This window comes from Ranitomeya variabilis, chromosome 6 (genome assembly GCF_051348905.1).
Source record: "Ranitomeya variabilis isolate aRanVar5 chromosome 6, aRanVar5.hap1, whole genome shotgun sequence".
In the NCBI taxonomy this organism is placed as follows: domain Eukaryota; kingdom Metazoa; phylum Chordata; class Amphibia; order Anura; family Dendrobatidae; genus Ranitomeya; species Ranitomeya variabilis.
In genome coordinates this window covers 19,054,223-19,077,464 of record NC_135237.1, presented here as the reverse complement: position 1 = coordinate 19,077,464, position 23,242 = coordinate 19,054,223, and positions in this window count along the sequence as shown.

Below are 23,242 nucleotides of genomic sequence, written 5' to 3'. Positions count from 1 at the left end.
CAAAAGCAGCGACCACCCCCTCCGATTTTGGCTGCGAAATGACGACCTGCCCAGCAGCGGAGGAGAACGGCCCCCTGATTTACATACATAGTTACATAGTTATTGAGGTTGAAGGAAGACTTTAAGTCCATCTAGTTCAACCCATAGCCTAACCTAACATGCCCTAACATGTTGATCCAGAGGAAGGCAAAAAAAAACCCATGTGGTAAGAGTAACTCCACCATGGGGAAAAAAATTCCTTCCCGACTCCACATACGGCAATCAGACTAGTTCCCTGGATCAACGCCTTATCAAGGAATCTAGTGTATATACCCTGTAATATTATACTTTTCCAGAAAGGTATCCAGTCCCCTCTTAAATTTAATTAATGAATCACTCATTACAACATCATACGGCAGAGAGTTCCATAGTCTCACTGCTCTTACAGTAAAGAATCCACGTCTGTTATTATGCTTAAACCTTCTTTCCTCCAGACGTAGAGGATGCCCCCTTGTCCCTGTCTCAGGTCTATGATTAAAAAGATCATCAGAAAGGTCTTTGTACTGTCCCCTCATATATTTATACATTAAAATAAGATCACCCCTTAGTCTTCGTTTTTCCAAACTAAATAGCCCCAAGTGTAATAACCTATCTTGGTATGGCAGACCCCCCAGTCCTCTAATAACCTTGGTCGCTCTTCTCTGCACCCGCTCTAGTTCAGCTATGTCTTTCTTATACACCGGAGACCAGAACTGTGCACAGTATTCTAAGTGTGGTCGAACTAGTGACTTGTATAGAGGTAAAATTATGTTCTCCTCATGAGCATCTATGCCTCTTTTAATACATCCCATTATTTTATTTGCCTTTGTAGCAGCTGCCTGACACTGGCCACTGAATATGAGTTTGTCATCCACCCATACACCCAGGTCTTTTTCATTGACGGTTTTGCCCAGAGTTTTAGAATTAAGCACATAGTTATACATCTTATTACTTCTACCCAAGTGCATGACCTTACATTTATCCCCATTAAAACTCATTTGCCATTTATCAGCCCAAGCTTCTAGTTTACATAAATCATCCTGTAATATAAAATTGTCCTCCCCTGTATTGATTACCCTACAGAGTTTAGTGTCATCTGCAAATATTGAAATTCTACTCTGAATGCCCCCTACAAGGTCATTAATAAATATGTTAAAAAGAAGAGGGCCCAATACTGACCCCTGTGGTACCCCACTGCTAACCGCGACCCAGTCCGAGTGTGCTCCATTAATAACCACCCTTTGTTTCCTATCCCTGAGCCAGCTCTCAACCCACTTACACATATTTTCCCCTATCCCCATTACTCTCATTTTATGTATCAACCTTTTGTGTGGCACCGTATCAAAAGCTTTGGAAAAGTCCATATACACTACGTCCACTGGGTTCCCTTGGTCCAGTCCGGAACTTACCTCTTCATAGAAGCTGATCAGATTAGTCTGACATGAACGGTCCCTAGTAAACCCGTGCTGATACTGGGTCATGAGGTTATTCCTCTTCAGATACTCCAGTATAGCATCCCTTAGAATGCCCTCCAGGATTTTACCCACAGTAGAGGTTAAACTTACTGGCCTATAATTACCGAGTTCAGTTTTTGCCCCTTTTTTGAATATTGGCACCACATTTGCTATACGCCACTCCTGTGGTACAGACCCTGTTAATATGGACTCTTTAAAGATTAAAAATAATGGTCTATCAATGACTGTACTTAGTTCCTGCAGTACTCGGGGGTGTATCCCATCCGGGCCCGGAGATTTGTCAATTTTAGTGATTTTTAGACGCCGCTGTACTTCCTGCTGGGTTAAGCAGTTGACATTTAATGGGGAATTTTTATCACTAGTCATATTGGCTGCCATGGGATTTTCTTTTGTAAATACTGATGAAAAAAAGTCATTTAGCAGATTGGCTTTTTCCTCATCCTCATCCACCATTTCACCCAGACTATTTTTAAGGGGGCCAACACTGTCATTTTTTAGTTTCTTACTATTTATATAGATTTGCAACGGCGGGAACGAGGTGAGGAGGGAGCTCAACCCCGGAGAAATGGCGGAGCCAGGTGCATGCGTTGCCGCCGAATGCCGGACAGCGATGATGATCAGCAAGTGCCCGAGCGACGGCGAAGTGATCCCGGCTTGCCCTCACCCGCCAGAGGCGGACCCGCTTCCACCGCAGCGGAAGGATCTGAACTCCTTGGAGCCGCCAGCGGAGGAGCCGAGCCTACCTATCCCGACCACGGAGCCAGCAGATGCGGAGCCATGGAGAGCGGAGCCACATCGGGAGGCCGCCTTGGAGGAGCCGCGGTCCGAGCTGCAGCCGATTCCAGTGTCCTTGTCAGTGGAACGGATCGACATCATGGAATCACATCAGCCGCAGGTATGAAAGGCGCCCCTACTCCCCCGGCCGATTCTGCTCCCCCGACCGATCCTGCTCTCCCGACCGATCCCGCTCCCGCGACCGCTCCTCACCCCAACAATAACCGTTTCTTCTCGGTTGAGCGGGTGATCCTCACCCCCGACACAATGGGGAAGCTGGTACCTCCACTACCGACCAAGATGGGAGAACCCATAGACGTGAGCTCAGACGGGGTGATCCTCCAGTGGGACACCCCCTGGATCGGGCCGGATGGAGCTCGGGAGGAAGGCCTCTCCCTTGCTGTGCTCACTTGGGAACAATATAAACAATGCCTGATCCTACATTGGAAGAACCGAAAAGACACAGAACAAACTAATGCGCCAAAAGTACAACACCCGAAGCCTGCGCGCGGCAGGAAAGACGTGGTAAAGCGGGGAACTGTGCTGGCCTTTCACCCAAAGCGGGGTTGGGGCTCCATACAGGAACCGGGACTACCGACTGACGTCTTCATTACCAGTTACAACGTGAAGACTCCCTGCCGCAACCAATATGGTGACCCACTATTGCAAAGGGGGGATCAGGTGACCTACACCCGCCACCGGAGTGCGCAAGGATGATGCTCTCGGAACGTCCAACGATGTGGGCCTGAGGGGGTGTCACCTGTTGCCTCGACCTTGACTGATCCGGACTTGACAGATCTTGTTACGATTGCCACTGTACGCCTTGTTGCGGCTACCGAGCTTGCAGCCAGGGTTAGCCTTCGAATCCAGACACCGGGTGACCTGACTGCACCCGAGGGACCAGCCATTGACACTGACACTACATCAGCCGCAGACCAGGGGCCGAAGCCTGAACGGTCAAGAGGTGTCCACTATCGGCTGATGTCTTGCAACTTACTATGAAGCTCTAGATGCCTTATAGAATGTAAATAGTTAACTGTTTGTCTTCTTGCTGCTACAACCCGATCAGGGTAACTCTTAAAGGGATCCCTTTGTTTACCCGGGATCCCTTCTTCTGCTTTTTGTTTTTTGTTTCCTGTTTTATCATTGTTGAAAGAACTGCTGGATCATGAACACTGCATGATTACAAACTCATTGTAAATAGTTTGCACCTTCTTAAAGGTGCCCTCTACTGGTTTTACAAAAGAAAGGACTCTTTGCGAAGAAACTGTTCCTGGAAACAGCACCAGAGTCCTTACTGCATACGGACTCGCAGCTTGAGAAGTTGCACTACCTCATAGAGACTTGGTTCGTTCTTAAAGGGAACGTTCATCGATAGCACTTAAAGAATGATGATGCTTTAAAAGAAAGTACTAATAATGCTTACGTATAAAAGTTATATGTAGTGAGCTAGTTAATTGTGAGAAATGTTTAATGATGTTGCTAGAAGAATGAGGACAGGAAGTGAACCCGTACGAGGTTAGTCGGTGAGTCCTCCTAGGAGCCATACAGAGATGGCTCAGTGATCTTGAACTGAGAGATGGATGATACGTTCTATACTGTGTATAGTAGCAGAAAGGCAGAAGGCCCGGGCGGAAAGGGGCGGTCCTGCAACAGAACGAGAGGCAGTAGGCCTGGGGCAGATAGACAGGCGGTCCTGCAGATGTAAAGATGGAAAATGAAGAAAAGTTGATTAGCCTTATAATGTTTTATAAGAAGCTCTTTAGTGGATTCAGCGTGTATGTCCTTAAAGGCAACGTTAAATTATTGTTCAAAAATTTGCACTTAGTAGAATACCCGGTTGGGTAAGAAAAGTTATTTCTAGTATGTTATTTAAAGTATTTAACCATGTTTGTAACGTTCAAGTGTCCTTACCTCCCTTAAAGGGAAGCTCTGTTCAAATTTGCTTATTGTTACTGCATTTCTAAAATTGTATGTCTTTTTGCTGACATGTATTGTTGTTTTCTTCCCAGTCCAGGAGTACTGGATTTAACCGGGGGGGAGTGCAGCGCCCCAGAGTCCTGGTCGTTGCAGTACTGATGCTCCGCCGCTAAGGGGGGCTATGGTACGTCTGATGGCACTGAAGGAGTTCACCTGACCAGGTATCACAGACACCAATACACTTCACAGTCTGGCCTCCAGGGGGAGCTAAGGGTGCTATGTATTAGGCCACTCCTCACAGTCTGGTAAAACTGGGGGTTAGATAGGAAGTTAGAGAGAAGCTGACTGGGAATTGAACAAGCAACATCCTGTGGCAGAGGGTGTTGCGGGGAGAGACTCAGGGGGGTCCTTGTCAGGAGTGGGATCCTGACAGAGGCCTAGCGAACTGAGAGAACGTTACGGGACCGCGCCTGCACTTGATCGCGGCGGTACCCTAAGAAAGGACAAGAAGCGAGGTTTATTGTGCTGAGTGAGAAACGAGATCAACGCAACAAGGAGAAATACCAGTAGGGGTCGTGCTGTAAGACGAGGCAACATCCTACTGAGGCGCGTAGCCGGTGGCCGGAACGCCGAGGAAGTACTAGGCTCCAAGCAATACTTCAAACCTACGGCAGGACAGTCAGTTATAGGCGGGCTGTCTCACCTAAATCACCTACGAAGACATAGGGGGCAACAACAGGAGAAGGGCGACACTAGGGTCCAGGAAGAGCTCCGAGCCTACCCGTCATACGGGTGCGTCCTAGCCATATCATCTGGGGGACGAAGAAGAACATCAGAATCGAGTTGTGAGGGAACTTCAGAAACAGACACAACAGTTGTGGGGACTATCCCGTAAGCACAGCAGGGGAGGACCACAACACACAAGCGCTAGAAGGTAGGTACAGATTTCCACCTGCAAAGGGAACTCTGGAGGTGCCATCGGACCGGCCGGACTTGCGCAGCCTGGTTAACCGTATTCCGGACTGAGGATCCTGAAGCCTTCAGTAAAGAGGTAAAGAGACTGCATCCCTGTGTCCTTGTTATTGATTGCGACCTGCACCGCACCATAACATCGTCACCATACCTCCACCTTCATTGTACGCCCCTCAGCAGGGTCACGGACCGGGTCTAGCCACCGTAACAACCCCAGAGCAGAGACTCAGAGGCCCGGTACCGGGTACCCCTCGGCCCCGCGGCAGTGGGGGCGCTGCATGAGTGCTTCTCACAAAATCAGAATATCATCAAAAAGTTAATTTATTTCAGTTCTTCAATACAAAAAGTGAAACAGATATATTATACAGAGTCATTACAAACAGAGTGATCTATTTCACGTGTTTATTTCTGTTAATGTTGATGATTATGGCTCACAGCCAATGAAAATCCAAAAGTCATTATCTCAGTAAATTAGAATAATTGACAAAAAACACCTAAGTGTGCTTGATTGGTCCCCAAGTGCTGACCCCCAGCCCTGGAGAAGGCCACTTGGCGGCCTGACAAATGGTGTTCTGGTGGGACAATATCTGGGCTGGCTAAGGTGATGGGAGACCCAGTGTTCCGAGGTCCCTGGTTGATATCACTGACAGCTGAATGTGGCGATGGAAGTTGAATGGCATAGTGTGCTCAATCTTCCATATAGTGTGAACAGGGCATATCACTTCATCCTTTGCTGGTGTATCCTGGGGGTAGTGCCCCTCAGACCCTGTTGGCTCGTTAACTGGATGGGCCAACACACGGGCTCCAGGCATGGGGCCCTGACCCTGTAGACAATCTTTGGCCATGTGTAATAATTATAGGGGATAACTCAGGAAACTCTTTGCGTGGAACAAGACAACTACAGGACACAGTTTTATAAGTGGTAAAGTCTATATTATCACACGGTGATTCAAACAGGTGCAGAGAGAAACTCAAGTCCACAACACTTGGTGCAAATAATAAACGCAGCTTAGCAGTCTATAGGAAACTTCAGAGGAAAATGCAATCACGCAGTAAGTCTATGAAGCACAATTATTCTTGAGGATACTTGACTTAGTCCAGGCACAGATAGATATGCTTATAGGCAGTTCAAATCATATCTTAGCTCAATCAGGGAGGCCTGGTTAATAGTCTCAGGTTATTGCAAAGCAGCAACAGCTTACATGTCCAGCAAATGCAGATGGAAGTAAACACGAGCAGCAGATGAAGGAGGATTACTGGAAACTTGTTTATGCAGCAGGAACTCAGAGCAGAGTAGCAGGATCACCACACAGGTTCACAGGAGCAGGTGTATAGCCAGGGAGTAATCAGAGGTCAGGAGCTGGATGCAAGGCAGAATACTCTAGCACAGACTGAAGGCTGGGGTGGAGTTTTATAGCAGGAGACACAGTGCACATGAGACCCCAAAGACGCCATCTTGAAAAAGGGCAGTAATGCACAAAAGGTAAAAAATGTTCAGAGTCCTGACACCATGTATCCAAGGTGCCCACAAGTGTAAGAGCACAGTGGGTTGGCCAAATCATGGTTCCTGTTTGTAAACCTTTGTTCTGGTGGGGATTCTGCTGGGTAGCGGGATAGTCCTGCTCAAATGGCTGGTGGCCACTTGAATCCTTGGTTGAGGGGTCTCCTAGGATTGACAGGCATACCGGGTCTCCAGTGGGGTCGATTGGCTATAACTTCATCAGCGAATTGGGCTGCTTGTTCTGGGGTTTCGGGCTTCTGGTCAGCTACCCACTTTTGTATTTCTGGGGCCATTTTCTCCATAAGTTTCTCAAGCACAATCACATCCCAGAGGGCATCAGCGGAGTGGGCAGCCTGACTCGAGCCAGCAGTTGCAATGCCATCGTAGTTGACTGTTAAATTCTACATAGGAGACCCCCTGGTGAGACAATGTCAGTGACTTGGTGCAACATCTTTTGGGGGTGATGATAAAAAGGGACAACAGGGTTTCCTTAATAGTTCAATAGTCCAGACTGTCCTGAGGCCCAAGAGACTGTACCACATCCTGTGCCCGGCCAGTCAAACTAGTCCACAAATATTTGGCCCAATCAGCCGTGGGCACTTGGTGCATCATCATTAGGATCTCAAAGTTTGCAGATGTTCATCAACCTCTGCGTTGGACTCTTTAAACACTGACACGTCTCTGTAGCAAAGATGATTTCCTTGGTGGTGGGCCATTATGAAGGTAGGATCCATTGTTGGTGGTAGGGGTACTGGAACTCCCAAAACTGATTCAATAGCACAAGCCCTCTCTTCACTTGAGGCTCCGGATCCCAATGTAATAAACAATTCCTGGAATCTGGTGACTGGATATTGGATTCCAGACTTCCACTGGATCCTGGAATTGGCAAGCAGCTTAATTCCTCTGTGTCCACTTCAGTGGAGTTTTCATCGTCCTCCATGACATTCTGGGCATCCCAACGGACCAATTCCTTGATCAAATCCAACCGAGTGTGGGTAGTCCGGTATTGAAATCCGTCGAAACTGGCACAGCTCCTGTAGTTGTCGTTTCTTGTTGCATGGCAGAACATTACTCAGGCAACACAGGGTGAGGGTAAAACAGTGTAGCAATAATTTATTGAACCACCAACACACAATAGCATATAGAACTGTCCCAGCAAATACCCAAGATGGTGCAAATTACAGTCTCCTCCTCCTTCCGCTGACTCGCCGGGATTAAAGCTGTTTCCAGGGCTGACTACCTCCACCAGTGGCTCTCTGCTTTTGGTGGGCCCCCACGAAAAGGAGGTAACGACAAGCTTAGGAAACTGACAGTCATTGATGTACGAGGCCAGGTGACTTGATTGTTACAACCTGGATTCTCTAAACGTCTTTGACGGTTCAGTGTTGTGAAATTGGATTTTGGGCTCCCCCGGTGGCCACTGGTGGAATTGAACTTGTGTGCATCATCCCCTCTGTTCACCTGTTCCCATCAGGATGTGGGAGTCGCTATTTAACCTTGCTCCTCTGTCACTTCCATGCCGGTCAACATTGTAATCAGAAGCCTTTCTGTGCATGTTCCTGCTACCAGACAACTTCCAGCTAAGTCGGACTTTTGTCCTTGTTTGTTTTTTGCATTTTGTTCCAGTTCACAGCTGCAGTTTCGTTTCTGTGTCTGGAAAGCTCTTGTGATCTGAAATTGCCACTCTGATGTTATGAGTTAATACTAGAGTCTTAAAGTAATTTCAGGATGGTGTATTGATAGGGTTTTCAGCTGACCATGAAAGTACCCTTTCTGTCTTCCTGCTATCTAGTAAGCGGACCTCGATTTTGCTAGACCTATTTTCATACTACGTTTGTCATTTTCATCTTAAATCACCGCCAATATATGTGGGGGCCTCTGTCTGCCTTTCGGGGAAATTTCTCTAGAGGTGAGCCAGGACTATATTTTCCTCTGCCAGGATTAGTTAGTCCTCCGGCCGGCGCTGGGCGTCTAGGGATAAAACGCAGGCTACGCTACCCGGCTACTGTTAGTTGTGCGGCAGGTTTAGTTCATGGTCAGTTTAAGTTTCCATCCTTCCAAGAGCTAGTTCCTATGTATGCTGGGCTATGTTCTCTTGCCATTGAGAACCATAACAGTTTGACCGGCCCACAAAGGGTTAAATTAATTGGCAGAGAAAGGAGAGAAAAAAGAAGTCTGCTGAAAATTTTTTTTTTTTTTTTTTTTCCTTCAGTTCTGAGTGTGCTTTCAATTGAATCACTTGCAAGTCTGCCTATATTGCAGCCTTCCTCTCTCTCTCTCCTTCTAATCCTGGAATGGCTCTGTGTTCACCTGTTTAAAATGGATATTCAGAGTTTAGCTGCAGGTTTGAATAATCTCACCACGAAAGTTCAAAATTTACAAGATTTTGTTGTTCATGTTCCTATATCTGAAGCTAGAATTCCTTTGCCTGAATTTTTCTCGGGGAATAGATCTTGCTTTCAAAATTTCAAGAATAATTGCAAGTTGTTTTTGTCCCTGAAATCTCGCTCTGCTGGAGATCCTGCTCAGCAGGTCAGGATTGTGATTTCCTTGCTCCGGGGCGACCCTCAAGATTGGGCTTTTGCATTGGCTCCAGGGGATCCTGCGTTGCTCAATGTGGATGCGTTTTTTCTGGCCTTGGGGTTGCTTTATGAGGAACCTCATTTAGAGCTTCAGGCGGAAAAAGCCTTGATGTCCCTATCTCAGGGGCAAGATGAAGTTGAAATATACTGCCAAAAATTCCGTAAATGGTCTGTGCTTACTCAGTGGAATGAGTGCGCCCTGGCGGCGAATTTCAGAGAGGGTCTCTCTGATGCCGTTAAGGATGTTATGGTGGGGTTCCCTGTGCCTGCGGGTCTGAATGAGTCCATGACAATGGCTATCCAGATCGATAGACGTCTGCGGGAGCGCAAACCTGTGCACCATTTGGCGGTGTCTACTGAGAAGACGCCAGAGAATATGCAATGTGATAGAATTCTGTCCAGAAGCGAACGGCAGAATTTTAGACGAAAAAATGGGTTGTGCTTTTATTGTGGTGATTCAACTCATGTTATATCAGCATGCTCTAAGCGTACTAAGAAGCTTGATAAGTCAGTTTCAATTGGCACTTTTCAGTCTAAGTTTATTCTATCTGTGACCCTGATTTGTTCTTTATCATCTATTACCGCGGATGCCTATGTCGACTCTGGCGCCGCTTTGAGTCTTATGGATTGGTCCTTTGCCAAACGCTGTGGGTATGATTTAGAGCCTCTTGAAACTCCTATACCTCTGAAGGGGATTGACTCCACCCCATTGGCTAGTAATAAACCACAATACTGGACACAAGTGACTATGCGTGTTAATCCGGATCACCAGGAGGTTATTCGCTTTCTGGTGCTGTATAATCTACATGATGTTTTGGTGCTGGGATTGCCATGGCTGCAATCTCATAACCCAGTCCTCGACTGGAACGCTATGTCTGTGTTAAGCTGGGGATGTAAGGGGATGCATGGGGACGTACCTTTGGTTTCCATTTCGTCATCTATTCCCTCTGAGATTCCTGAATTCTTGTCTGACTATCGTGACGTTTTTGAAGAACCTAAGCTTGGTTCATTACCTCCGCACCGGGAGTGCGATTGTGCCATAGACTTGATCCCGGGTAGTAAATACCCTAAGGGTCGTTTATTTAATCTGTCTGTGCCTGAACATGCTGCTATGCGAGAATATATAAAGGAGTCCTTGGAAAAGGGACATATTCGTCCTTCGTCATCTCCCTTAGGAGCCGGTTTTTTCTTTGTGTCTAAGAAAGATGGCTCTTTGAGGCCGTGTATTGATTATCGGCTTTTGAATAAAATCACGGTTAAATATCAATATCCGTTGCCACTGCTGACTGATTTGTTTGCTCGCATAAAGGGGGCCAAGTGGTTCTCTAAGATAGATCTCCGTGGGGCGTATAATTTGGTGCGAATTAAGCAGGGGGATGAGTGGAAAACCGCATTTAATACGCCCGAGGGCCACTTTGAGTATTTGGTGATGCCTTTTGGCCTTTCAAATGCACCTTCAGTCTTTCAGTCCTTTATGCATGACATTTTCCGTGATTATTTGGATAAATTTATGATCGTGTATCTGGATGATATTCTGATTTTTTCGGATGACTGGGACTCTCATGTCCAGCAGGTCAGGAGGGTTTTTCAGGTTTTGCGGTCTAATTCCTTGTGTGTGAAGGGTTCTAAGTGCGTTTTTGGGGTTCAAAAGATTTCCTTCTTGGGATACATTTTTTCCCCCTCTTCCATCGAGATGGATCCTGTCAAGGTTCGGGCTATTTGTGATTGGACGCAACCCTCTTCTCTTAAGAGTCTTCAGAAATTTTTGGGCTTTGCTAACTTTTATCGTCGATTTATTGCTGGTTTTTCTGATGTTGTAAAACCATTGACTGATTTGACTAAGAAGGGTGCTGATGTTGCTGATTGGTCCCCTGATGCTGTGGAGGCCTTTCGGGAGCTTAAGCGCCGCTTTTCTTCCGCCCCTGTGTTGCGTCAGCCTGATGTTGCTCTTCCTTTTCAGGTTGAGGTCGACGCTTCTGAAATCGGAGCTGGGGCGGTTTTGTCGCAAAGAAGTTCCGACTGCTCCGTGATGAAACCTTGTGCTTTTTTTTCTCGTAAATTTTCGCCCGCCGAGCGGAATTATGATATTGGGAATCGGGAGCTTTTGGCCATGAAGTGGGCTTTTGAGGAGTGGCGTCATTGGCTTGAGGGGGCTAGACATCAGGTGGTGGTATTGACCGACCACAAAAATTTAATTTATCTTGAGTCCGCCAGACGCCTGAATCCTAGACAGGCGCGCTGGTCGTTGTTTTTCTCTCGGTTTAATTTTGTGGTGTCATACCTACCGGGTTCTAAGAATGTTAAGGCGGATGCCCTTTCTAGGAGTTTTGAGCCTGACTCCCCTGGTAATTCTGAACCTACAGGTATCCTTAAGGATGGAGTGATATTGTCTGCCGTTTCTCCAGACCTGCGGCGGGCCTTGCAGGATTTTCAGGCGGATAGACCTGATCGTTGCCCACCTGGTAGACTGTTTGTTCCTGATGATTGGACCAGTAAAGTCATTTCTGAGGTTCATTCTTCTGCGTTGGCAGGTCATCCTGGAATCTTTGGTACCAGGGATTTGGTGGCAAGGTCCTTCTGGTGGCCTTCCCTGTCACGAGATGTACGAGGCTTTGTGCAGTCTTGTGACGTTTGTGCTCGGGCCAAGCCTTGTTGTTCTCGGGCTAGTGGATTGTTGTTGCCCTTGCCTATCCCGAAGAGGCCTTGGACGCACATCTCGATGGATTTTATTTCGGATCTTCCTGTTTCTCAGAAGATGTCTGTCATCTGGGTGGTGTGTGACCGTTTCTCTAAGATGGTCCATTTGGTTCCCCTGCCTAAGTTGCCTTCTTCTTCCGAGTTGGTTCCTCTGTTTTTTCAAAATGTGGTTCGTTTGCATGGTATTCCGGAGAATATCGTTTCTGACAGAGGAACCCAATTCGTGTCTAGATTTTGGCGGGCATTCTGTGCTAGGATGGGCATAGATTTGTCTTTCTCGTCTGCTTTCCATCCTCAGACTAATGGCCAGACCGAGCGGACGAATCAGACTTTGGAGACATATTTGAGGTGTTTTGTGTCTGCAGATCAGGATGATTGGGTTGCTTTTTTGCCTTTAGCGGAGTTTGCCCTCAATAATCGGGCCAGCTCTGCCACCTTGGTGTCTCCTTTTTTCTGTAATTCGGGGTTTCATCCTCGATTTTCCTCCGGTCAGGTGGAATCTTCGGATTGTCCTGGAGTGGATGCTGTGGTGGAGAGGTTGCATCAGATTTGGGGGCAGGTGGTGGACAATTTGAAGTTGTCCCAGGAGAAGACTCAGCTTTTTGCCAACCGCCGGCGTCGGGTTGGTCCTCGGCTTTGTGTCGGGGACTTGGTGTGGTTGTCTTCTCGTTTTGTCCCTATGAGGGTTTCTTCTCCTAAGTTTAAGCCTCGGTTCATCGGCCCGTACAAGATATTGGAGATTCTTAACCCTGTGTCCTTCCGTTTGGACCTCCCTGCATCTTTTTCTATTCATAATGTTTTTCATCGGTCATTGTTGCGCAGGTATGAGGTACCGGTTGTGCCTTCCGTTGAGCCTCCTGCTCCGGTGTTGGTTGAGGGCGAGTTGGAGTACGTTGTGGAAAAAATCTTGGACTCCCGTGTTTCCAGACGGAAACTCCAGTATCTGGTCAAATGGAAGGGATACGGTCAGGAGGAAAATTCTTGGGTGACTGCCTCTGATGTTCATGCCTCCGATCTGGTCCGTGCCTTTCATAGGGCTCATCCTGATCGCCCTGGTGGTTCTGGTGAGGGTTCGGTGCCCCCTCCTTGAGGGGGGGGTACTGTTGTGAAATTGGATTTTGGGCTCCCCCGGTGGCCACTGGTGGAATTGAACTTGTGTGCATCATCCCCTCTGTTCACCTGTTCCCATCAGGATGTGGGAGTCGCTATTTAACCTTGCTCCTCTGTCACTTCCATGCCGGTCAACATTGTAATCAGAAGCCTTTCTGTGCATGTTCCTGCTACCAGACAACTTCCAGCTAAGTCGGACTTTTGTCCTTGTTTGTTTTTTGCATTTTGTTCCAGTTCACAGCTGCAGTTTCGTTTCTGTGTCTGGAAAGCTCTTGTGATCTGAAATTGCCACTCTGATGTTATGAGTTAATACTAGAGTCTTAAAGTAATTTCAGGATGGTGTATTGATAGGGTTTTCAGCTGACCATGAAAGTACCCTTTCTGTCTTCCTGCTATCTAGTAAGCGGACCTCGATTTTGCTAGACCTATTTTCATACTACGTTTGTCATTTTCATCTTAAATCACCGCCAATATATGTGGGGGCCTCTGTCTGCCTTTCGGGGAAATTTCTCTAGAGGTGAGCCAGGACTATATTTTCCTCTGCCAGGATTAGTTAGTCCTCCGGCCGGCGCTGGGCGTCTAGGGATAAAACGCAGGCTACGCTACCCGGCTACTGTTAGTTGTGCGGCAGGTTTAGTTCATGGTCAGTTTAAGTTTCCATCCTTCCAAGAGCTAGTTCCTATGTATGCTGGGCTATGTTCTCTTGCCATTGAGAACCATAACAGTTCAGTGATGGTCAATGAGGCAGCTCTGTATTTCTTCAGTTGGAGCCATGATGCCATGGCACTGTAATGTAGTGACTCTCTGAACACAGGCAGATCCTCCTTTTTATATGTCACAACTAGTGTTGAGCGATACTTTCCGATATCGGAAAGTATCGGTATCGGAAAGTATCGGCCGATACCGTCACAGTATCGGAATCCAATCCGATACCGATACCCGATCCCAATGCAAGTCAATGGGACGAAAATATCGGAATTAAAATAAACCCTTTATACACTTGTAGGTTCATTCTACATGCAGGAAAACAACTAAGAATATTGTAGGATGTATTGGGGGACGTGGCGGAGATATTAAAGGGACAGAGGTTTAGCCCAATGTAATAGAATAGCAGGATTTTTTTTTTTTTTTTATGAAGTTCGGCGTTAGAAAGAATTTGACTATGTTTTTTTTTTTTTTTTTATGTCAGATATTGATGTTTCACTACTTCCACGCCCTTCACCTTCTTTTTTACTTCTCCCACGCTTTCTTCTTAATTATCCTCATCATCAGCTTCTTTGACATCAACTTCTTCACCTTATTCATCTTCTTCTTCATCTTCTACCTATTATTTTTTGGGTTACATTGTTCATATTCTTTTTATTTTACTATTATCTTCATCATATTCAACTTCTTCATCATATTCTTATTTGTGACAGGCATTCCCGTAGTTGTTATCTATAAAAGTTTGAAGATTACACCTTCCGTTCTGCCTGTCACAAAACAGTTACATTTGTCCGCGTTCAGTTTGGCCTGCAGCATCAGGCTTTATCCAGGGGCACCACGAGGAGGAACGGACTCACCCCCATACACTGCTTAGTCTTCTTCTGCTTATAATTTACATAATATTTTTTGCTCTGATATTTTGTGTTATGCTTAATGTCCTTCTGCTCTTTGTTCTGCAGCCTCTTGTTCTTCTGCTTCTCGGTCTTCCAGGTCGTCGTCGTCTCCAGGGTCGTCGTCTCCGGGGTCGTCGTCATCGGGGTGGTCTTCAGGGTCGTCGTCTCCGGGGTCGTCGTCATCGGGGTGGTCTTCGGGGTCATCGTCTCCAGGGTCGTCGTCATCACGGTGGTTGTCGTCTCTGGTGTCGTCGTCATCTTAGGGGTGGTCTTCTGGGTCATTGTGTTTAGTCTCTTGAACTTGGAAATGTAGCAGAAGGTACAAGAAGGCTGAGAAAATGCCGAGAACCAGCTGATGGAACTGGAACTCGGATGGCTACCCGAAGGTCCAAGAGCCAATGGAACTACCGAGGACCAGCTGACGTTACTGGAACCCGGTTACTAAGCAGGAGGTACCTGTGCTGAAAGCACTACCAAGGACCACCTGACGTTGGTGGAACTCGGATACCCAGAGGGAGGCACCTAAGCCAAAGGCTCTGCCCGGAACCAGCTGACGGTACTGGAACCAGGATGGGGAGCAGAAGGTACAAGAGCAAAAGACACTGCCGAGAACCAGCTGACGGTGCTGGAACCCGGATGGGTAGCCGAAGGTCCAAGAGCCAATGGAACTACCGAGGACCAGCTGACGTTACTGGAACCCGGTTACTAAGCAGGAGGTACCCGTGCCTGAAAGCACTACCAAGGACCACCTGACGTTGGTGGAACTCGGATACCAAAGGGAGGCACCTAAGCCAAAGGCTCTGCCCGGAACCAGCTGACGGTACTGGAACCAGGATGGGGAGCAGAAGGTACAAGAGCAAGTGTCTGCGTGGCTTTTGCAGGACACGATGCCGGCTGCACAGCAGGGGAACAGCTGGCGGTGCTGGACCCCACTGACACATTGGCGAGGTGTTTTTCTCTGTGCAGCTAGCACATCTGGGCCCCAACTGGCGGTTTGTTAGAGCCCAGGGTCAGCAGGAGGAGGAGCAGGAGGAGGAGGAGCAGGGGGAGGGGAGTGTAGGCCGAAGCCTGCACTGGCGGCAGCTTTGGGTCTGTTGTGTCTGCGTGGCTTTTGCAGGACACGTTGCCGGCTACACAGCAGGGGAACAGCTGGCGGTGCTGGACCCCACTGACACATTGGCGAGGTGTTTGGCTCTGTGCAGCCAGCACTTCCGGACAGCAACGATCGGTGTTGGAGCCCGGGCTCTGCAGGGGGAGCAGAGTGTAGGCCGAAGCCTACTTGAACCGATTTCAAAGGTCACCTTTAACCCCCCCTCAGGGGTTAGAAAGTAGAAGAGCCACAGCTTATGCAGCAGTAGTGCTGCACAAGTCAAAGGTTGCTCTTTTAATTTTTCTCCTTGCATACGCTGAATGAAACACGTATAACATTTAGCCCTTTATACAGTCAAACTGTGTTGGAGGCGCGAGTTCCCTTTGTAATGAGACGCAGCACAGATGTCAAGAATCCCACCTTGGTGCTGGGTGCAGCCTCCCGAGCGTTGTTATTTGCTGTACAGGAGTCTGCGCTGTCGTGTTATCCCCTGGCCTAGCGCCGTTAGCGCTGCCCATCTTCTGGCATCATGTAATGTCGGCCGGTGCGGTTCGCGATGCCCATGAATCCCAGCCCCGCAGTGTCTTAACATTGTTAAAACACTGCGGGGCTGGGATTCAGGGCCTGGCGCAGCACATATGTTGGCCTCTCACACTCGGGTCCTTACACCCGCTTCAGACTGTGCGGCGTCATCTGATCCCTTATCGCATGCCACGGCCATGAAGCCGCACAGTCCGAAGAAGGCGGAAGGAGAGGAGGGACAGGCGAACTGATGCACTGATCCTGCCCATGAATCACACCCTCGCAGTCCCAATAAATAAGACACCGAGGGGCGTTGTGTGGGTCAGGGCGGCCGCAGAGGCGCAGGCAGCCAAACAATGATGCCAGAAGACGGGCAGCGCTACCAAGGGGGTTGCAGCGTGTCATTACAAAGGAAAGTCACACCACCGGGACGGTTAAATGGTCACACAGAGGACACATTTCAGACGTGTTTTCAGTTCCACATGTGCGAGGAGAATACGTTTCTGAGCCACCTTGCACACATGCAGCATTACCGCTGTACAAGGTGGCTGGATAACGTAAAAACGCCTGGGGGAGGGGGGACAGGTTCCCTTCAATTTCAGTTCTTGTGTCTGCGTGGCTTTTGCAGGACACGTTGCCGGCTGCACAGCAGGGGAACAGCTGGCGGTGCTGGACCCCACTGACACATTGGCTGGTGTTTTTCTCTGTGCAGCTAGCACATCTGGGCCCCAACTGGCGGTGTGTTAGAGCCCAGGGACAGCAGGAGGAGGAGCAGGAGGAGGAGGAGCAGGGGGAGGGGAGTGTAGGCCGAAGCCTGCACTGGCGGCAGCTTTGGGTCTGTTGTGTCTGCGTGGCTTTTGCAGGACACGTTGCCGGCTACACAGCAGGGGAACAGCTGGCGGTGCTGGACCCCACTGACACATTGGCGAGGTGTTTGGCTCTGTGCAGCCAGCACTTCCGGACAGCAACTAGCGTTGTTGGAGCCCGGGCTCTGCAGGTGGAGCAGAGTGTAGGCCGAAGCCTACTTGAACCGATTTCAAAAGTCACCTTTAACCCCCCCTCAGGGGTTAGAAAGTAGAAGAGCCACAGCTTATGCAGCAGTAGTGCTGCACAAGTCAAAGGTTGCTCTTTTAATTTTTCTCCTTGCACACGCTGAATGAAACACGTATAACATTTAGCCCTTTATACAGTCAAACTGTGTTGGAGGCGCGAGTTCCCTTTGTAATGAGACGCAGCACAGATGTCAAGAATCCCACCTTGGTGCTGGGTGCAGCCTCCCGAGCGTTGTTATTTGCTGTACAGGAGTCTGCGCTGTCGTGTTATCCCCTGGCCTAGCGCCGTTAGCGCTGCCCATCTTCTGGCATCATGTAATGTCGGCCGGTGCGGTTCGCGATGCCCATGAATCCCAGCCCCGCAGTGTCTTAACATTGTTAAAACACTGCGGGGCTGGGATTCAGGGCCTGGCGCAGCACATATGTTGGCCTCTCACACTCGGGTCCTTACACCCGCTTCAGACTGTGCGGCGTCATCTGATCCCTTATCGCATGCCACGGCCATGAAGCCGCACAGTCCGAAGAAGGCGGAAGGAGAGGAGGGACAGGCGAACTGATGCACTGTTCCTGCCCATCAATCACACCCTCGCAGTCCCAATAAATAAGACAACGAGGGGCGTTGTGTGGGTCAGGGCGGCCGCAGAGGCGCAGGCAGCCAAACAATGATGCCAGAAGACGGGCAGCGCTACCAAGGGGGTTGCAGCGTGTCATTACAAAGGAAAGTCACACCACCGGGACGGTTAAATGGTCACACAGAGGACACATTTCAGACGTGTTTTCAGTTCCACATGTGCGAGGAGAATACGTTTCTGAGCCACCTTGCACACATGCAGCATTACCGCTGTACAAGGTGGCTGGATAACGTAAAAACGCCTGGGGGAGGGGGGACAGGTTCCCTTCAATTTCAGTTCTTGTGTCTGCGTGGCTTTTGCAGGACACGTTGCCGGCTGCACAGCAGGGGAACAGCTGGCGGTGCTGGACCCCACTGACACATTGGCTGGTGTTTTTCTCTGTGCAGCTAGCACATCTGGGCCCCAACTGGCGGTGTGTTAGAGCCCAGGGACAGCAGGAGGAGGAGCAGGAGGAGGAGGAGCAGGGGGAGGGGAGTGTAGGCCGAAGCCTGCACTGGCGGCAGCTTTGGGTCTGTTGTGTCTGCGTGGCTTTTGCAGGACACGTTGCCGGCTACACAGCAGGGGAACAGCTGGCGGTGCTGGACCCCACTGACACATTGGCGAGGTGTTTGGCTCTGTGCAGCCAGCACTTCCGGACAGCAACTAGCGTTGTTGGAGCCCGGGCTCTGCAGGTGGAGCAGAGTGTAGGCCGAAGCCTACTTGAACCGATTTCAAAAGTCACCTTTAACCCCCCCTCAGGGGTTAGAAAGTAGAAGAGCCACAGCTTATGCAGCAGTAGTGCTGCACAAGTCAAAGGTTGCTCTTTTAATTTTTCTCCTTGCACACGCTGAATGAAACACGTATAACATTTAGCCCTTTATACAGTCAAACTGTGTTGGAGGCGCGAGTTCCCTTTGTAATGAGACGCAGCACAGATGTCAAGAATCCCACCTTGGTGCTGGGTGCAGCCTCCCGAGCGTTGTTATTTGCTGTACAGGAGTCTGCGCTGTCGTGTTATCCCCTGGCCTAGCGCCGTTAGCGCTGCCCATCTTCTGGCATCATGTAATGTCGGCCGGTGCGGTTCGCGATGCCCATGAATCCCAGCCCCGCAGTGTCTTAACATTGTTAAAACACTGCGGGGCTGGGATTCAGGGCCTGGCGCAGCACATATGTTGGCCTCTCACACTCGGGTCCTTACACCCGCTTCAGACTGTGCGGCGTCATCTGATCCCTTATCGCATGCCACGGCCATGAAGCCGCACAGTCCGAAGAAGGCGGAAGGAGAGGAGGGACAGGCGAACTGATGCACTGATCCTGCCCATGAATCACACCCTCGCAGTCCCAATAAATAAGACACCGAGGGGCGTTGTGTGGGTCAGGGCGGCCGCAGAGGCGCAGGCAGCCAAACAATGATGCCAGAAGACGGGCAGCGCTACCAAGGGGGTTGCAGCGTGTCATTACAAAGGAAAGTCACACCACCGGGACGGTTAAATGGTCACACAGAGGACACATTTCAGACGTGTTTTCAGTTCCACATGTGCGAGGAGAATACGTTTCTGAGCCACCTTGCACACATGCAGCATTACCGCTGTACAAGGTGGCTGGATAACGTAAAAACGCCTGGGGGAGGGGGGACAGGTTCCCTTCAATTTCAGTTCTTGTGTCTGCGTGGCGGTCGCAGGACACGTTGCCGGCTACACAGCAGGGGAACAGCTGGCGGTGCTGAACCCCACTGACACATTGGCTGGTGTTTTTCTCTGTGCAGCTAGCACATCTGGGCAAAAACTGGCGGTGTTAGAGCCCAGGGTCAGCAGGAGGAGCAGGGGGAGCGGAGTGTAGGCCGAAGCCTGCACTCGAGCAAGTTGAAAGGAAACCTTTAACCCCCCCCCCCCCCCCCAGGCGTTTGTAGCTGAAAGAGCCATTGTGTACAGCACTAATGCTGGAAAAGGTAAACTTAGCTCTTTTAATTATGGTCCTTGTACATGCGGAACCTAACATTTATGAAATGTGTCTCCTCACAGCGTTAAACCGTCCGGTAGGTGGAACTTTCCTTTGTCGTGTGACGCAGCACAGCCATCATTTTTACCCCCTTGGCGCCGTGCGCCGCCTCCTCAGCGTTGTTTGAATCTGTCCCGGAGCCTGCGCTGTTAGGTTAGCCCTTGGCCATGCACACATGTTGCGCTGCCCGTCTTCTGACCTCATTTGGTGTCAGGCTGGCTGCGCCTGTGCGGGTGCGCTGGCCGAGATCCCGCCTCGCAGTGTCGTCTAATGTAATCCCACCGCGGGCCTGTGATCCGTGCCCGTGCGCAGTGCATATCCTCTCCTCTCACTCCCCTCCCTACGGCTTTTTCAGACTGTGCGGTGTCACGGCCGTGGCATGCTATTAGGGACCAGCTGACATCGCACAGTCTGAAGAAGCCGTAGGGAGGGGAGTGAGAGGAGAGGATATGCACTGCGCACGGGCACGGATCACAGGCCCGCGGTGGGATTACATTAGACGACACTGCGAGGCGGGATCTCGGCCAGCGCACCCGCACAGGCGCAGCCAGCCTGACACCAAATGAGGTCAGAAGACGGGCAGCGCAACATGTGTGCATGGCCAAGGGCTAACCTAACAGCGCAGGCTCCGGGACAGATTCAAACAACGCTGAGGAGGGGGCGCACGGCGCCAAGGGGGTAAAAATGACGGCTGTGCTGCGTTATACGACAAAGGAAAGTTCCACCTACCGGACGGTTTAACGCTGTGTGGGGACACATTTCATAAGTGTTAGGTTCAGCATGTGCAAGGAGCATCACGAAAAGAGGCACTTTTTCCCTTTGCATCATTACTGCTGCACAAGGTGGCTCCTTCAGTAACAAACGCCTGGGGGGGGGGGGGTCAGGTTCCCTTACATTTAACTTGTTGTGTCTGCGTGGCGGTCGCAGTACACGTTGCCGTATACACAGCAGGGGAACAGCTGGCGGTGCTGAACCCCACTAACACATTGGCGAGGTGTTTGGCTCTGTGCGTACAGCACTTCTGGACGGCAACTAGCGGTGTTGGAGCCCAGGGACAGGTGGAGGAGGAGGAGGTTGGAGGAGGTTGGAGGAGGTAGGAGGGATTGCCACACACACAGCAGGGGAACAGCTGACGTTACTGAACCCCAATAACAGAGGAGGGACTGTTGACTGTGCGTACAGCACTTCTGGACGGCAACTGGCGGTGTTGGAGCCCAGGGACAGGTGGAGGAGGAGGAGGTTGGAGGAGGTTGGAGGAGGTAGGAGGGATTGCCACACACACAGCAGGGGAACAGCTGACGTTACTGAACCCCAATAACAGAGGAGGGACTGTTGACTGTGCGTACAGCACTTCTGGACGGCAACTGGCGGTGTTGGAGCCCAGGGACAGGTGGAGGAGGAGGAGGTTGGAGGAGGTTGGAGGAGGTAGGAGGGATTGCCACACACACAGCAGGGGAACAGCTGACGTTACTGAACCCCAATAACAGAGGAGGGACTGTTGACTGTGCGTACAGCACTTCTGGACGGCAACTGGCGGTGTTGGAGCCCAGGGACAGGTGGAGGAGGAGGAGGTTGGAGGAGGTTGGAGGAGGTAGGAGGGATTGCCACACACACAGCAGGGGAACAGCTGACGTTACTGAACCCCAATAACAGAGGAGGGACTGTTGACTGTGCGTACAGCACTTCTGGACGGCAACTGGCGGTGTTGGAGCCCAGGGACAGGTGGAGGAGGAGGAGGTTGGAGGAGGTAGGAGGGATTGCCACACACACAGCAGGGGAACAGCTGACGTTACTGAACCCCAATAACAGAGGAGCGACTGTTGACTGTGCGTACAGCACTTCTGGACGGCAACTAGCGGTGTTGGAGCCCAGGGACAGGTGGAGGAGGAGGAGGTTGGAGGAGGTAGGAGGGATTGCCACACACACAGCAGGGGAACAGCTGACGTTACTGAACCCCAATAACAGAGGAGGGACTGTTGACTGTGCGTACAGCACTTCTGGACGGCAACTGGCGGTGTTGGAGCCCAGGGACAGGTGGAGGAGGAGGAGGTTGGAGGAGGTTGGAGGAGGTAGGAGGGATTGCCACACACACAGCAGGGGAACAGCTGACGTTACTGAACCCCAATAACAGAGGAGGGACTGTTGACTGTGCGTACAGCACTTCTGGACGGCAACTGGCGGTGTTGGAGCCCAGGGACAGGTGGAGGAGGAGGAGGTTGGAGGAGGTTGGAGGAGGTAGGAGGGATTGCCACACACACAGCAGGGGAACAGCTGACGTTACTGAACCCCAATAACAGAGGAGGGACTGTTGACTGTGCGTACAGCACTTCTGGACGGCAACTGGCGGTGTTGGAGCCCAGGGACAGGTGGAGGAGGAGGAGGTTGGAGGAGGTTGGAGGAGGTAGGAGGGATTGCCACACACACAGCAGGGGAACAGCTGAAGTTACTGAACCCCAATAACAGAGGAGGGACTGTTGACTGTGCGTACAGCACTTCTGGACGGCAACTGGCGGTGTTGGAGCCCAGGGACAGGTGGAGGAGGAGGAGGTTGGAGGAGGTTGGAGGAGGTAGGAGGGATTGCCACACACACAGCAGGGGAACAGCTGACGTTACTGAACCCCAATAACAGAGGAGGGACTGTTGACTGTGCGTACAGCACTTCTGGACGGCAACTGGCGGTGTTGGAGCCCAGGGACAGGTGGAGGAGGAGGAGGTTGGAGGAGGTTGGAGGAGGTAGGAGGGATTGCCACACACACAGCAGGGGAACAGCTGACGTTACTGAACCCCAATAACAGAGGAGGGACTGTTGACTGTGCGTACAGCACTTCTGGACGGCAACTGGCGGTGTTGGAGCCCAGGGACAGGTGGAGGAGGAGGAGGTTGGAGGAGGTTGGAGGAGGTAGGAGGGATTGCCACACACACAGCAGGGGAATAGCTGACGTTACTGAACCCCAATAACAGAGGAGGGACTGTTGACTGTGCGTACAGCACTTCTGGACGGCAACTGGCGGTGTTGGAGCCCAGGGACAGGTGGAGGAGGAGGAGGTTGGAGGAGGTTGGAGGAGGTAGGAGGGATTGCCACACACACAGCAGGGGAACAGCTGACGTTACTGAACCCCAATAACAGAGGAGGGACTGTTGACTGTGCGTACAGCACTTCTGGACGGCAACTGGCGGTGTTGGAGCCCAGGGACAGGTGGAGGAGGAGGAGGTTGGAGGAGGTTGGAGGAGGTAGGAGGGATTGCCACACACACAGCAGGGGAACAGCTGACGTTACTGAACCCCAATAACAGAGGAGGGACTGTTGACTGTGCGTACAGCA